The following is a 15695-nucleotide window of genomic DNA, read 5'->3' on the forward strand; positions in this document are numbered from 1 at the left end:
GTTCTCAAAGTTTGGTAACCTCGGCTGGTAAAAACCATAAGACATGAATGACGGCCTACTGATTCTTAAGGCGGACATAAAAGAACCAAAGAGTTCTCAAAGTTTGGTACCCTCGGCTGGTAAAAACCATAAGACATGAAGAAAGAAGGTACCCTCGGCTGGTAAAAACCATAAGACATGAGTGACGGCTGGCTGATTCTTAAGAGAGACATTAAAGAACCAAAGAATTCTCAATGTTTGGTACCCACGGCCATAAGACATGAAGAAAGAACCCAAGAGTTCTCAAAGTTTGGTACCCTCGGCTGGTAAAAACCATAAGACATGAATAAAGAACCAACAAGTTCTCAAAGTTTGGTACCCTCGGCTGGTAAAAACCATAAGACATGAATGACGGCTTACTGATTCTTAAGACAGACATAAAAGAACCAAAGAGTTCTCAAAGTTTGGTACCCACGGCAGGTAAAGACCATAAGAAATGAAGAAAGAACCAAAGAGTTCTTAAAGTTTGGTACCCTCGGCTGGTAAAAACCATAAGACCAGTGAGGGTTCTCGGGAGGAGGATCGAGGAACTTCGGAAGAAGAAGATTCCTTTGATGAGAGTCGTTTGGGACTGTGGTGGTTTTGGAGGAAAGTTTCCTGTAATAGAAGTTTCCAAATGAGAAAAGTTTCCAAAAGTGGAAAGTGCTAAAAATGGAAAGTTCTATGTGATTTAGAATTTGTCATTTTAGTGGTAGAGAGCCTTGAAGGGGCTTGTGTGGCCTTAGTGGCGGATTTTAAAGTCATTGTGCCGTGTGTGGCAGTCTTTTGAGAGATTGTGTGGCCTTAGTGGCGGACTTTTAAGTTATTGTGCCCGTGTGTGGCGGTCTTTTGAGACATTGTGTGGCCTTAGTGGCGGACTTTTGAGTCATTGTGCCCGTGTGTGGCAGTCTTTTGAGACATTGTGTGGCCTTTGTGGCGGGCTGTTTAGCCAGATGTGTGGCCTTTGTTGCAGACTGTTGAGCCAGATGTGTGGCCTTTGTGGCGGGCTGTTTAGCCAGAGTGCCTGTTTAGGCGGTCCTTCAAGACAGATGGTCTTTGTGACGGTCCTTCGGGACTGATGGTCTTTGTGACGGTCCTTTGGGACATATGGTCTTTGTGACGGTCCTTCGGGACAAATGGTCTTTGTGACGGTCCTTCGGGACATATGGTCTTTGTGACGGTCCTTCGGGACAGATGGTCTTTGTGACGGTCCTTCGGGATAGATGGTCTTTGTGACAGTCCTGTTTAGGACAGATTGCTTGGTCTTTGTGATGGTCCTGTTTAGGACAGATTGTTTGGTCTTTGTGACGGTCCTGTTTAGGACAGATTGTTTGGTCTTTGTGACGGTCCTGTTTAGGACAGATTGTTTGGCCTTGTGGCGGTCCTGTTTAGGACATTTGTTTGGCCCTTGTGGCATGTATATGATCCTTGTGTGGTCATGAGGTATTCCAGTGAGGGGATACGTGGTTGGTAGGACATTGAGATGTTTTACGCGAGCCACGGGAAGGGAAACCTGGATAGGGATAGGACTCAGACGTGTTCAAAATTGTTTGCTCGCGACTCTTGGGGGACTTAGTTTCTCCTAGTACTGCCATATTTTGAGACTTTGTGGCTTTGGAGTGTGGTTGGTATATCGACTTCGGATGACGATCCGGGGGTGCGCTGTAGGGTGGCAACCCGAGAGACGAGTATTGGATTTTCCTTATATATTATGGCATGCGGGCTTAGGCCTGACGAGGAGCCAACATTATGGCATGCAGACTTAGGTCTGATGAGGAGCCAATAAAAACTCAAGGTTTAGGCCTATGAGTAAAGGAAAGTCCAAAAGTCGAGAGCAAATAACGTCTAGAGCGTGAGTCTATCGCCTAGAGGTGACCTTCCGTAGCTCAGTCGGAGGAGTGCGGGCCGTGGAGACGGTAGCACGAGAGTCCTTGATTGATGGTTGTTCGAGATTCGAGGACAAATCTAGATTGGTGGGGGAGAATTGTAACATCCGTGAACCGAAATCCCGGTTTAGGGGATTGCATCGATCGATGCATATAATGCATCGGTCGAGCTGGGATTGTTGTCGGAGCTTCCTAGGAGCGTTGTTTTGCTTATTTAAGGTTCAGAGTCTTCATGCCGAAGGTAAGTGCATGACCACGGCTTATCTAAGCTAGAGATCTCTCTGATTTGCTTGTTATGTGTTGTTAGGCTTGTTAGATTGATATTTGGAACGTTAGGAAGCTTTGTTGTGGCTTGGGATCGAGTTATATGTGTAGGAACGAAGATCCGGCGAGAAGCTTCGGAGGAAAACGATGCTCGGCATTGCATCGGTCGATGCACTTGGTGTGTCAGTCGATGCAGATGCGAGGACGGCGCGTAAACTCTAGGGTTTTCATGCTATGTCGAGCATGCATCGGTCGATGCAATGGGAGCATCGGTCGATGTAAGTTAACCTTGCATCGGTCGATGCAGATCTTGCGTCGGTCGACGCAAACTCCAACTGGTGTTGGTCGATGCATGTTGGTGTCGGTCGATGCTGAGTCCTGGTTCGTTATTGGTTATTGTTGATTGTTGTTTGATGGTTAGAGATGTCTCTATTGCTTGTGTGTATAGCCCAGTAGATGGGAGGATTGCCTTACTGAGTGTTTATAAAATACTCATGCATTGCAATTTGTGTTTGTGGTGAAGGTAAAGGCAAAGTGTGATCGTGGAATCAAGGCAATGAAGAGGAGGATGTTCTAGGGACTCGATTGGATGTTGTCTGGCATTGCTAGGTTGCTAGAGTTGGGTTATTAGAAACATTGCTAGGTTGCTGGTTCCATGTTTTCTGATGATTGGTTATTTGAATAATGGTTATTTATATTTATTGGATAATTATTGGATATTTGTATTGTTATTCCGCTGTTGATGTGATTGTGGTTAGGTGACTAGTGGGTAGGGAACCACTAGTTGTAGTTTATTTATTATTTATTAAAAAAAAACTGGTCGGGTCGTTTCACAAATATTTTTCTATGCTTATTACCATGCATCGATCTAGTTCAACCTCCAACTAAATGTAAGTGGTTGTCAAGTAGAAAGACGAGATGTGGGCAGGTGAATGTCGTTTTCTCCTGGTCGGCAGTAGTAGGGGTGGTTAGCGAGCCGTTCCAGCATCTAGTCGATGAAAGGCAGGTGGAAGTAATCCTTCCTAGAGGCTGCATTGAGCTTCCTATAGTCAATACACATTCGATCACCTGTTATCGTCCTTGTGGGAATTAGCTCATCTTTCTCGTTTCTGACAATGGGGATTCCTCCTTTCTTCTGAACGCAGTGCACCGGGGACACCCAAGTACTATCAGAGATGGGGACGTAACTCCATCATTGAGCAACTTCAGAATTTCCTTTTTCACCACTTCCTTCAGGTTCGGGATTAGCCGACACTGAGGTTCCACACTAGAATACGATTCATCCTCCAGGTTTATCTGGTGTGTGCAGAGATCAGGGGATATACCCTTGATGTCATCTAGAGTGTAGCCTATTGCTCTTCTATAGTTTTTTAACTGAGTGCAAAGCAATTTCAACTCTTTTTCGGGAAGGCTAGAATTGACGATAACTGGATAAGCTGAATTAGGTCCCAAGAGAGCGTACATTAAAGAACGAAGAGGTTTTAGTTCTACTTTAGGTGCATTTGACTCGGACCAATCATCAGTGGTTTGGAGTTGCGTCTCGAGGTGGTGCTCGATTACCCTGCTCGGTGGACCGGTCATGTTAGTGACCGGGTTGGTGATCGGGTGGCCTCGTGCTGAGCAACTGCACGACATGATGCAGGAGGTGACTACTGACTTGTTCAAGCTTCGGTTGTTGAGCATCATCCCCTCCTTTTCAGCTTCCCACATGTCTTCACTTAACTCCGGTTCGATGACTTCCCGATAAGTATCAAGCAGCTCTTTGTAGAGCTCCGTTTCTTGGTGTACTCCCTCCTTACTATCATTTGTTAGCGCTGTTTGTAGGCAATCCCCGATTGTTATCTCCTCAAACGCCTCCTGATAACTCTCTAATTTACACGTTTTTAGCATCTTTTTTTGTCCATATTTTGCATTGTTCATACCCTTAACTTAGCATTTTTAGGTCATTAACTGTAGGAATTCACTTTTAGGCCATTTAGGGTGTTGCATTTTTGCATTTGCATATTTTGGATGAAAACATGTGCTTAAGAGCCTAAAATGGGGAAAAACAAGGACAAACCCGAGCATGTACCCGAAGGAGCCATCGAGCTGCAAGAATAGTCCGAACCCCAACACGATCGAGGAGGATCCGGGAGCAGGAAGAACAACCCGAAGATCTACCCGAGGAGTAACTCGACCTTATCCTCGTGTACCCCATCGAGTAGACCCTCGGGCAGGACTGGGAAGCTAGGTCAAAGAATTTTCCATATATAATCCCCTCCTCTCCTTCCTCGCAAACGAGCACACCACAGACCGTCAAACCAGAGAGCGAGAGCTTTTGTGAGAGAACTGAGCAACTTAAAACACTTTTCACCTTTTGTTAGATTTTATTTCATAACTTTTTATCATTTCTTTATATTTCTATCTTGTACTCTTATTCCTCTACTCTATCGTTTAATATAATGCAATTTTCATTCATATATGGTTTTGAGGTTCTTGCTATGATTTCCGAGTAGTGTAGTAAAGTTTCTAGGGATGGGATAGATGATTTTGTGTTCTTGATTGGTTAGGATGTCTTAGTTTGATTATATGTGTTAATAGATTTCCTTATAGAGTGGTGTTCTTAATGCTGTCAACAAACCGAGAGGGTGAGATTAGATCTAAGGTGTTTTACCACCGAGAGGTGTAGATGAGATGCTTGAATCAACCAATGCTAGAGGTTTACTCACTTAGCCTAAGAGATTAGATGAGTAAGGGGTTTACTGACAATAATGAATCAGATCTTAATGCCTGCTTGGTCATGTTTCTCTAACAAGAGTTGGGTAGGGGAGTGATCAAGGTTGATTGTTTCTATCACGAGAGTGTTTTAACAAGATTTTAGAGATTCATTGTCTAGGAAATATTTGCTTGAGGCATGTCAGACATCTGTACTGGTCAGGAATACTTAGGATTCGATTACCCCATCCTTAGAAGCTTTCTTATCTTAATTGCTTGTATTCTCATTCATCACTCGATCCCTTACCCGAACAAGTACACGATCACCTGCTTCGAGTAACCCCTCGAGTTGTTCATACTTCATTTGCTTACTCGATCACCCCACCCGATCCTGTACTCGAATGCTTGCATCGAGTGCTTAGGTCGTGTGGTTCTTTGTTTATATTTCTTTCTTTTATTATTTTAGGATTGTTAGAACAAAACCCTTAATTGTTTGGTTTGACTTGCATTGTTCTGATTGCATCCTTCATGCTAGCATAAACAACCATTTGGATTGATAACCCTTTGTACTACAACTGCATAGGGAATTGATACCCTGGGTGAAAATCCGCTTATCAATTTGTTGTCGTTGCCATTTGGTTGAATTTTATTTTGCTACGTTTAGGATTTAAGCACTTGCTAGATCAAGTTCTTTTCTTTATATTGGTTCGGAATCTGACTTGTTTGCTTTCGTTTTTGTTTGTTTTGAATCTCAGGTACAACCCGAGCACCCACCCGACCCGTCACTCGATCACCTGGATTGGGTTGACCCTCGTGTACACACTCGGTCACCTACCTGTGCATGCAAACACGATCCAGAGGTAGCCAAAACTTGAGTCCCTTCATCGACAACATCGACAGACCAAGGCTACTCAGACAAAAACAAGTTCAACAACCGCAACCAGCAATCATTGAGGAGACAATGAACAATCAGAACGGTCCACAGCTCTTCAAGGAAGGACCAACATATGAGCAGGAGATGCTCCATCTACTCACACTCAAAAGAATGGCATTGTACCACCTGCTGTCCAGAACAACAATTTTGAGATCAAGAGTAGTCTCATCGAGATGATACAGAGCAACAAGTTTCATGGATTGCCAATAGAGGACCCGTTGGATCATCTGGATGAATTTGATAGGCTCAGTAGCCTCACCAAGATAAATGGAGTTAGTGAGGATGGATTCAAACTCCGGCTTTTCCCATTCTCTTTGGGAGACAAAGCACATATCTGGGAGAAATCACTCCCCAAAGAGTCCATCACCACTTGGAAAGAGTGCAAGAAGGCATTCCTGACCAAATTCTTCTATAACTCCAGAACCACAAGGCTGCAAAATGACATTTCCAACTTTGTTCAGAAGAACAATGAGACGTTCAGTGAAGTTTGGGAATATTTCAAGGGATACACTACCAGATGTCCTCACCATGGCTTCAGCAATGCTTCATTGCTGAGCAGTGGCGGATCAAAGAATTTTTTTTACCGGGGTCAATTATATTAGTTACAATTTTTTTTCTATTATAGTCTTCTCTACAAAGTATATGTATATAAATAAATTTTGTCTGAATAATTTTAATTGTTTTTGCAACTATTTTTGTAATTATTTTGAGATTATAAGTTTATTTCCTTCTTTAAAGATATAAAATTTAGTGAATATCAAAAGAAAAAGGAAAAATGGATGATCAACTATGTTAAATAGGTAAGCTCTCCTTGTGGCAAAAAATAAAAACATTAATAAAATGAGACAAACGATTGCCTCGATCCAGGATTTGGGGGGTCAAAAACAAAGCTCTCTACCAAATCAGCCAACAATACATTAGAGATGCTAACCAAAATATCAAATATCTATATTTAAGGGGGGTCAGTTGACCCTCTTCATTTCAGCGTAGATCCGCCAGTGTTGCTGAGTACACTTTACAGAGGAGTGGTCCCCAAGATACGGATGTTGCTGGACACCACAAGCAATGGTAACTTTCTCAACAAGGATGTTGATGAAGGTTGGGACCTAGTGGAGAACTTGGCTTAATCTGATGGCAATTACAATGAGGAGTATGATCGCAATGTGCGATCTACTGGAGAGGAAGATGCCAAGTACAAGAGGGACATGAAAGCCCTCAATGACAAGCTCGATAAACTACTAAGCCAGCAGCAGCATGTTCATGCAATATCAGAGGAATAGCAGTTTTTACAACAAGATGGAGAGAATGTTTAGATAGAGGATGTGAACTACATCAACAACCAAGGATATGGATCACTCAAAGATAAATGAGGCCAAGTACTACATATCCGAGTATGAACCCGAGCCTTCATCCGAGGAGACTGATCGAGTTGATGATCGAGCACTGGTTCTAGAATCACAAATTGAATAACAACCCGAGGCGGAACCCAATGACTCACCCGATGATGGTGATCGGATGATACATCGAGTAGATGTTGAAATGAGAGATCAGCCTCAACTACCTGTAGTAGCAGAAGGGGAAATAGAGGAAAGGTTCAATGCTGCACTTGACATCCAATTGGAGGCGCTTGCAGAGCGTATGGCCAAGCGTAAAGCTCCACCTCCTAAGCTTTTGCCACCACACAAATTTCAAGAGGTATCTGCCAAGGAGGCAGCTCGGCTGGAGAATGAGGTCAAGGAAGCTGTCAAGGAGATTGGGTTTGATATTCTCAGGAGTGGAGTGTGCTTAGATCCTGAGCTGTGAATCGAGGAAAAATTGGAGGATCCTGGCTCTTTTACTTTGCCATGCTCGGTAGGACTTCAGATTTTCAAGAATTGCTTGTGCGACCTTGGAACTTCAGTTAGCATTATGCCACTGTCAATTGCCAACAAGTTGGGTTTCAGCAATTTTAAACCGAGTAGTCTGTATTTGGTTCTAGCTGATAGAACAATCAGACATCCAATTGGGATCCTGGAAAATTTGCCTCTCAGGATTGGAAGGATGGAAGTCCCTACTGATTTTATGATCCTTGATATGGATAAGGAACCAGACGATCCACTGATCCTAGGAAGACCATTCTTGGCAACAGTAGGTGCTGTGATTGAGGTGAAGCAAGGCAAGATCAGCATTGAGCATGGGGAGAACTTCAAGATGGAGTATGATGTGAAGAAGGGAATTAAGAGGCCAACCATTGATGGTCAAGCTTTTTCCACTAAGACAAAGCAGAGAAAAGTCAAACATCTTGAAGAAGTCAACACCACATTTGTTTTAGAACCTGAACAAGACCTGGAGAATCAATTGAACCAGCTTGCTATAGTGGAGAAGATTCCAAAACCTCTCCCTCCTAGACTCTATGTTTAAGGAGCATGAAGAGTCAAGCTTAGTGACTTTAAACAAGCTCACTTGGGAGGAAGTCCTAAAGGTATCTTTTATTTTATTTTAATTCTTATTTATTTTAAATCTTATTTTTTGTTTTCACATATTTGCATTTATATTAAAAAAAGGAGAAAAGTGAAAAAAGGAAAATTTGGGGAACCCGAGGCTCAACCCGACACCGTACTCGACGCGCCCGATCGTGTCTCTACTCGGGTGGCGAGTGGAGTCCGAATTCCACAAGCCAAGCCCACTCTCGGTGAAGCCCAAGATGCTAACCCTACCCTATTTAAAGGTTTCGAATCCTTCTCCCTCAGAAGCACAAACCGATAAGTCTCTCTATCCTAAAAAACTTTTTGTTTTCCTACTTTCTATTCTCTCTCAAACTCGAGTGATCTTTGAATTTCTTTGGGAACTAACCCTATTAATCTCGAAGTTTAGCTTTTTTTCTTCTCAAGGATTCGATAATGGAACCACACACGAAAACCTACCAATGGAAGGGAAGAAGATCAACCTCCGCCGCTGCTACAACCGGAGGTGATCCCGTCGAACCTCGAGAATCCCAAGGAAGAGGAAACGTTCCACATTCCCAACCGCTGGATGGACGTTTTGCTTCCCCAACCCAATGATCAACCCGATCCGCCACCCGATCCAGTGCTCGAGCAACTGATCGTGTAGACCATCGAGTTCGCTTACCAAGTCCAATGGCGAGTGTTGTTCGCCGATCTCCTCGATGTAGGGACCTGTCTACGTCCGAGAGAACTGTTACCGACCCCATAGAGGTCGATTCTGATGCTGGTGGAGAAGAGCCAGAGGAGATCCAAACGTCGCGGCTAAGGAGCAGAGCTGCGGTTGCAAGAGGAAAGAGACCAGCTTCTGAGAAGGCTGAGAAGGTAGCTGAGAGAGCAGCTGAGGAAGAGGATCACGATACGGAGGAGGAGAACCGTGAGCGAGAGGAGGAGCAGAGAGAAAGAACACGCCAAGCCTCGCGGAGGCTGAAGCAGAAAGAAGTGGAGACTCCGGCAAAGCTCTTCAATGTTTTCCGAAAGATGAGCTTCGTTGGTACCCGTTACCCTCACCGAGAGACGATGAAGCAGTTGGGCATCGCTAGAGATATCGAGTTCCTGTTCGACATGTGCCACCTGGGCCATATGATGCAAGCTCACCTTGAAGCTTATGAGGAGGAGACGGTCCACTTTCTCTCCACACTTCGACTGCACTACTTTGAGGACCACCCGACCCTACTACCAGACGGGGGGATTGGGTTTATCACCTTCTCCGTGAGAAACAAGGAGTACCAGCTCACTTTCAAGGAGATGGAGAAGTTGTATGTTTTCAAAACTGGGAGTGGAGAAGGAATGGAGATTAGCAAGGAGGAAATGAGGTCCCTATGGTTGACAATAGGAGATAAACTCCCCTACAAGTCCACAAGCTCCAAATCCGCTCAAATAAGGAGCCCTGTCTTGAGGTATTTTCACAAGTCCCTCGCATGCACTCTTTTTGCTAGAAAGGAGACTGGGAATGTGAATGATCATGAGCTCCAGCTGCTAGACATTGCATTGTTCGGAGTTTTGGACAATGCTAGGGATGGTACACCGCTAGTTGGAGATGTTGCGGATACTAGCATGGTCTTTGTGCTGCTCGATCAGTTCCTCTACCTTAAGTCATGGGTGATAAACAGGTTTTTCACCGAGGGTATCAATTCCCTATGCAGTTGTAGTACAAAGGGTTATCAATCCAAATAGTTGTTATGCTAGCAGATAGGATGCAATCAGAAACAAGCAAGTCAAGCCAAGTAATAATGGGGGGGGGGGGGGGGTTTATCTATCAACCTAATGTGAACAAAAATAAGAAAACAGAAAGAACAAAAATCAAGAACAACTCGAAGTACCACACGATGTAGGTGATATAAAAACAGTAAACAATCAATATGCGAAAGCTCCTAAGGATGGGGTAATTGACTCCTAAGTGTTCCTGACCAATATGGATGTCCTACATGCCTCAAGCAAATATTCCTTAGACAATGAATCTCTAAAATCTTGTTAAAACACTCGTGATAGAAACAATCAACCTTGATCACTTTCCTACCCAACTCTTGTTGGAGAAACATGACCAAGCAGACAATACAAACCGATTCATTATTGTCAGTAAACTCCTTACACATCTAATCTCTTAGGCTAAGTGAGTAAATCTCTAGCATTGATTTATTCAAGCATTTCATCTACATCTCTCGATGGTAAAACACCCTAGATCTAATCTCACCCTCTCAGTTTGTTGATAGCATTAAGAACACCAATCTAGAAAGGAATTTATAAAACATAAACAACCAAGCTAAGACATCCTACCGATCAAGAACACAAAATTGCCTATCCCATCCCTAGAAACTTTGATTCACTACTCAGATCTCATGGCAAAGAACATAAACCCAGAAATAAATAAAAATTGCATAATCATAAAGATGAGAAAGAGATAAATGCTTTATTAAAAAGAAACAATAGCAAAATGTAAACAGAATTTAAGTTGAAAGAAGAACAAAAACAAGAAAAGAAATGCTAAGAAAAGAGTAGAAGCGGCTCTCGCCTCTTGTCGGTTGAAAATAGGGTTAAGAGGGGGTATTTATAAGGAAACAGGTTGACCTAGCCATATCAGCAGGTATCCGACCATGCTACACGAGGTGGAACTCGAGCCTTACTTCGGGTGCATCATCGGATAGGTGATCGGATGGTTCCATTCTTCGATCTGGATGTACATACGCTCACTAAAACAGAAATAACTCTTGAACCGCACATCCGATTGGCATCAAATCACCACCATTGGAAATAGAACTCTATTTCCAATAACTTTGTTGAAGAACTCAGAAGCTGAATCCCAAAGTAAAATCTTCATTCGAGTCGATATTTGAAGGTCTCGTCATGAACTCGACAGGTGCTATGTGGCAATTATCGGTGGTATGGTCGGGTGCCTCCTTTTTCCTTCTTGATGCTTCTGTGTAAACCCTGTAAATGTAACCAGTTCCTTCCTTGTGAAAGCTGCAACTTGTTAACCCTTCTTTTTGCTCTTTTTAGGCTCTAAAGAACATGTTTTCATCCAAAATGCACAAATGCAAGAATGCAACACCCTAAATGGCCTAAATGCAAATTCTTACAGATAATGACCTAAAAATGCTAAGGTTAGGGTATATACAATGCAAAATATGGAAAAAAGGGTGCTTAAAACATGTAAATTAGAGAGTTATCAATGTGCTAAGAAGAGAAGAGGAGGGGGTGGAGAGATCTCCATTGGAGGACTGGTTAAACCGATTTTGGTGGCGTGCGATGTGCCTTTGAAAGGAGTGGTTCATGACCCGAGATGCTGGCGAGATTTTTGGCCTATGAGAGGCCAAACGACATGATGTTATTCAAGTCTGTCCATCCAACCGCCGGAGCCGCCCAAATGATCCTACCCTATGTAGTGTGCACCAAGGTCCGGCTGGGAGACAACATCGACTTTGCACCGCCTATGGAAGAGCTGTACAATCCGGAGGAGGAATCCGAAGCTGAGAAGAGAGAGGCAACTGGGCAAAGACAGGGAGATAGCTCAGAAGATTTTGACTTTGAGGAGTATGTTTGCTCTCAAAAGCAACCCGTTAGAGTGAGAGAAGCCGACAAGAGGATCGGATGGCTGAAGAGGATGAACAAGTTTTTGGTGAGAAAGGTGAAGGATCTTACCGGTTCGGTGAAAACTATGGGAGGTCAGATCAAGGAGCTACAAGACAAGGCAAGCTGTGCCTCAGCCCCTACCTCGGCATACGCACCAACATGAATGGGGAGAAGTGGACCGCTAGGAGGAATTCGAGGACTGACACCTCCAGAACCTCACAGGACATCTTCCTACGAGCCCCAAGCCGAGGAGAATGTCACAAGACCTAAAGTATCGCGGAGAAGCCTTTCAGACACCAATCCGATGCCTAACCCGATGGGATACTTGATGCCTTACCCGATGGGATACTCGATGCCTTACCCGATGCACGCATCGAGCACACAATTGGGTGATTATTCAGGACTCTTCCCTCCGCCTTACCAGATATCATACACGATGCCGTATACGATGCACCCTGCGAGTGGCTATACGGGTGGTCACTCTGGACCTTTTCCACCATACCCATCGTATTACCCGATGCCCTACCCGATGAGCTACGCGATGCCCCCCACGATCAACTCCTCGGATGCTAGTCCGAGTAAGTCGTCCGTGCATATCACCGAGCTCTCTGACGAGCAAACCTCGGCATCTACTGAAGCCGGTGATGAACCTGGCTACACGTTGGCGAGTATGGAGGCTGCCACAACCTCCTTCTTCACCAAACCATGAGGTACCACTTTCATCCAATCTTTGTAAATAACATTGCATTTAGTTTTATTTCATTTTGTGTGATTCTTGGATTCTTTTTCCAACTTTTATTTACACAGAGACTGCGTAATTTAAGTTTGGGGGAGGGTCCTAGAATGTATTCAACATTGTATTTAACATTGTATTTTATTTTCTTATTTTCTTATTTCAAATTTTTGCATGCTAGTTTTATTCATTTGAGTCTGCATCTATGCGCATTGAAAAAACCCAAAAAAATTTGAAAATTTACAAAATAAAAAAAAGAGTGTTCCTGTAGTTGCATTTACATATTAGGATTGAGTCTAGTTTGTTTCATATAGGACTGTTGCATATGCATTTTAGGGGACAATTATTAAAACTTCCTTGTTTAAAATCAAACCTTAGGATTGAAGCTATAGCCCTTAATCACAGTTCATTGTTGCTAGATCAATCTTTGGAAAAAAATGAAAAATCTTTGCTTAGAAACTTGTGTCTTTTGAATGCTTCCTCCATTTGCTTGAACATTGGAACATCTCTATATTATTGGACTTAATTTGAACTTAAATTTTCTTGCTTATGGAATTTGAATACTTGCTCATGGTAACTCTAAACTCGGGTTAGCACTCCATGTTTACCAACCTTTTCGTTTAACCCGATTTGTTTGTCCTACCAATGAACCCAAACCTTTCTTTCAAACCTTGTTGTGAATTGTTGAGTGAGGCCTTTTTCATTGTGCTATAGGTTGTGAAACCTTGAGAGTATTGAGAACGACAAAGAACTGCCTCTTGATTTAGCTAAGTTAGAATTTGAACTAGATGATAGATTCTGTTTTGAAAGATAGGTGGTTAGCATGTTTAATTGGGATTGGGTTGAGGAATAAAAAATTTGAAAAAGAAGTCCCTAAGGTTAGAATCAATTAGCTCTAAGTCTCTAAGTAAAAAAAAAATCTTGCTATAGTCTCCTAGAAAGAAAAAAAAAAAAAATATACATATTAGGAGTTTAGCAAAAAAAAAAAAAAAAGAGAGCTAGATGTTTAAAGTTTAAACCTTAGGGATTACAAAAAAAAAAAAGTTAAAATCAAGGTTGTGGGTAGTTTAATTCAAAGGGGGTTTAAATAAAAAAAATAAAAAAGTGAATGAGAAAAGGGTAGATCATCAAGAGTTAAGCTTTGTATGCCCAAATTGTTCAAAATCTTAGATAATTTTCACAACTGTCTAGCATTCCTTCTTTAGAGAGAAAACCATCCAAATAATTTGTTTGAAACCACCTTACCAAAGAGTCTTACCCTTGAAACGATTGAGCTTGATTCACCTTCCATTTGCAAGAATTTGCCAAATACTTAATTGAATGTGAAAGAGATGTTCCTTACTTTTAGTTGGAGGTTGAACTAGATCGATGCATGGTAATAAGCATAGAAAAATATTTGTAAGTATGTTGATTAATTTTAGCACCATTAAACTATCTTTAAGGACTATAGCTTGAATCCTTCGCTTAGCATATAAAGGTTATGAGTCCCCGTTTTTAAACCGCACCCTCCTACTTCCTTGCTAGAGGACTAGCAAGATTTATGTTTGGGGGTCTGATAACTCTCTAATTTACACGTTTTTAGCATCCTTTTTTGTCCCTATTTTGCATTTTTCATACCCTTAACTTAGCATTTTTAGGTCATTAACTGTAGGAATTCACTTTTAGGCCATTTAGGGTGTTGCATTTTTGCATTTGCATATTTTGGATGAAAACAGGTGCTTAAGAGCCTAAAATGGGGGAAAACAAGGACAAACCCGAGCATGTACCCGAAGGAGCCATCGAGCTGCAAGAACAGTCCGAACCCCAACACGATAAAGGAGGATCCGATAGCAGGAAGAACAACCCGAAGATCTACCCGAGGAGTAACTCGACCTTATCCTCGTGTACCCCATCGAGTAGACCCTCGGGCAGGACTGGGAAGCTAGGTCAAAGGGGTTTCCATAGATAAACCCCTCCTCTCCTTCCTCGCAAACGAGCACGCCGCAGACCCTCAAACCAGAGAGCGAGAGCTTCTGTGAGAGAACTGAGTGACTCAAAACACTTTTCACCTTTTGTTAGATTTTATTTCATAACTTTTTATCATTTCTTTAGATTTCTATCTTGTACTCTTATTCCTCTACTCTATCGTTTAATACAATGCAAGTTTTGTTTATATATGCTTTTGTGTTTCTTGCTATGATTTCCGAGTAGTGTAGTAAACTTTCTAGGGATCGGATAGATGATTTTGTGTTCTTGATCGGTTCGGATGTCTTAGTTTGATTGTATGTGTTAATAGATTTCCTTTTAGATTGGTGTTCTTAATGATGTCAACAAACCGAAAGGGTGAGATTAGATCTAAGGTGTTTTACCACCGAGAGGTGTAGATGAGATTCTTGAATCAACCAATGCTAGAGGTTTACTCACTTAGCCTAAGAGATTAGATGAGTAAGGGGTTTACTGACAATAATGAATCGGATCTTAAAAAGACCTGCTTGGTCATGTTTCTCCAAGGAGAGTTGGGTAGGGGAGTGATCAAGGTTGATTGTTTCTATCACGAGAGTGTTTTAATAAGATTTTAGAGATTCATTGTCTAGGAAATATTTGCGTGAGGCATGTAAGACATCAGTACTGGTCAGGAATACTTAGGATTCGATTACCCCATCCTTAGAAGCTTTCTTATCTTAATTGCTTGCATTTTCATTCATCACTCGATCCCTTACCCGAACAGGTACACGATCACCTGCTTCGAGTAACCCCTCAAGTTGTTCAAACTTCATTTGCTTACTCGATCACCCCACCCGATCATGTACTTGAATGCTTGCATCGAGTGCTTAGGTCGTGTGGTTCTTTGTTTATATTCCTTTCTTTTATTATTTTAGGAATGTTAGAACAAAAACCTTAATTGCTAGGCTTGACTTGCATTGTTCTGATTGCCTCCTTCCTGCTAGCATAAACAACCATTTGGATTGATAACCCTTTGTACTATAACTGCATAGAGAATTGATACCCTGGGTGAAAATCCGCTTATCACCTCCTCACGCAGTTTCTCTAACTCCTCTATCCAGAAGGTTTGCCCATCGATTGTGGGCTTTTTCATGGTTCCCGAATATCAAACTGTATAGTAAGGTCTTTCCCGA

The 15695-nt window shown here is 42.4% G+C and overlaps 1 non-coding gene across 1 annotated transcript; it reads right to left on the reverse strand.

Moving 5' to 3' along the window:
* Positions 1 to 6224: 6224 nt before the first annotated feature.
* On the reverse strand, positions 6225 to 6331 carry LOC147944176 (small nucleolar RNA R71). Its single transcript, XR_015558744.1, has one exon. It is a non-coding gene; the product is annotated as a small nucleolar RNA R71 (small nucleolar RNA).
* Positions 6332 to 15695: the final 9364 nt, after the last annotated feature.

Source organism: Camelina sativa, chromosome 5 (assembly GCF_030686135.1).
Source record: "Camelina sativa cultivar CO46 ecotype springtype chromosome 5, ASM3068613v1".
Taxonomy (NCBI): domain Eukaryota; kingdom Viridiplantae; phylum Streptophyta; class Magnoliopsida; order Brassicales; family Brassicaceae; genus Camelina; species Camelina sativa.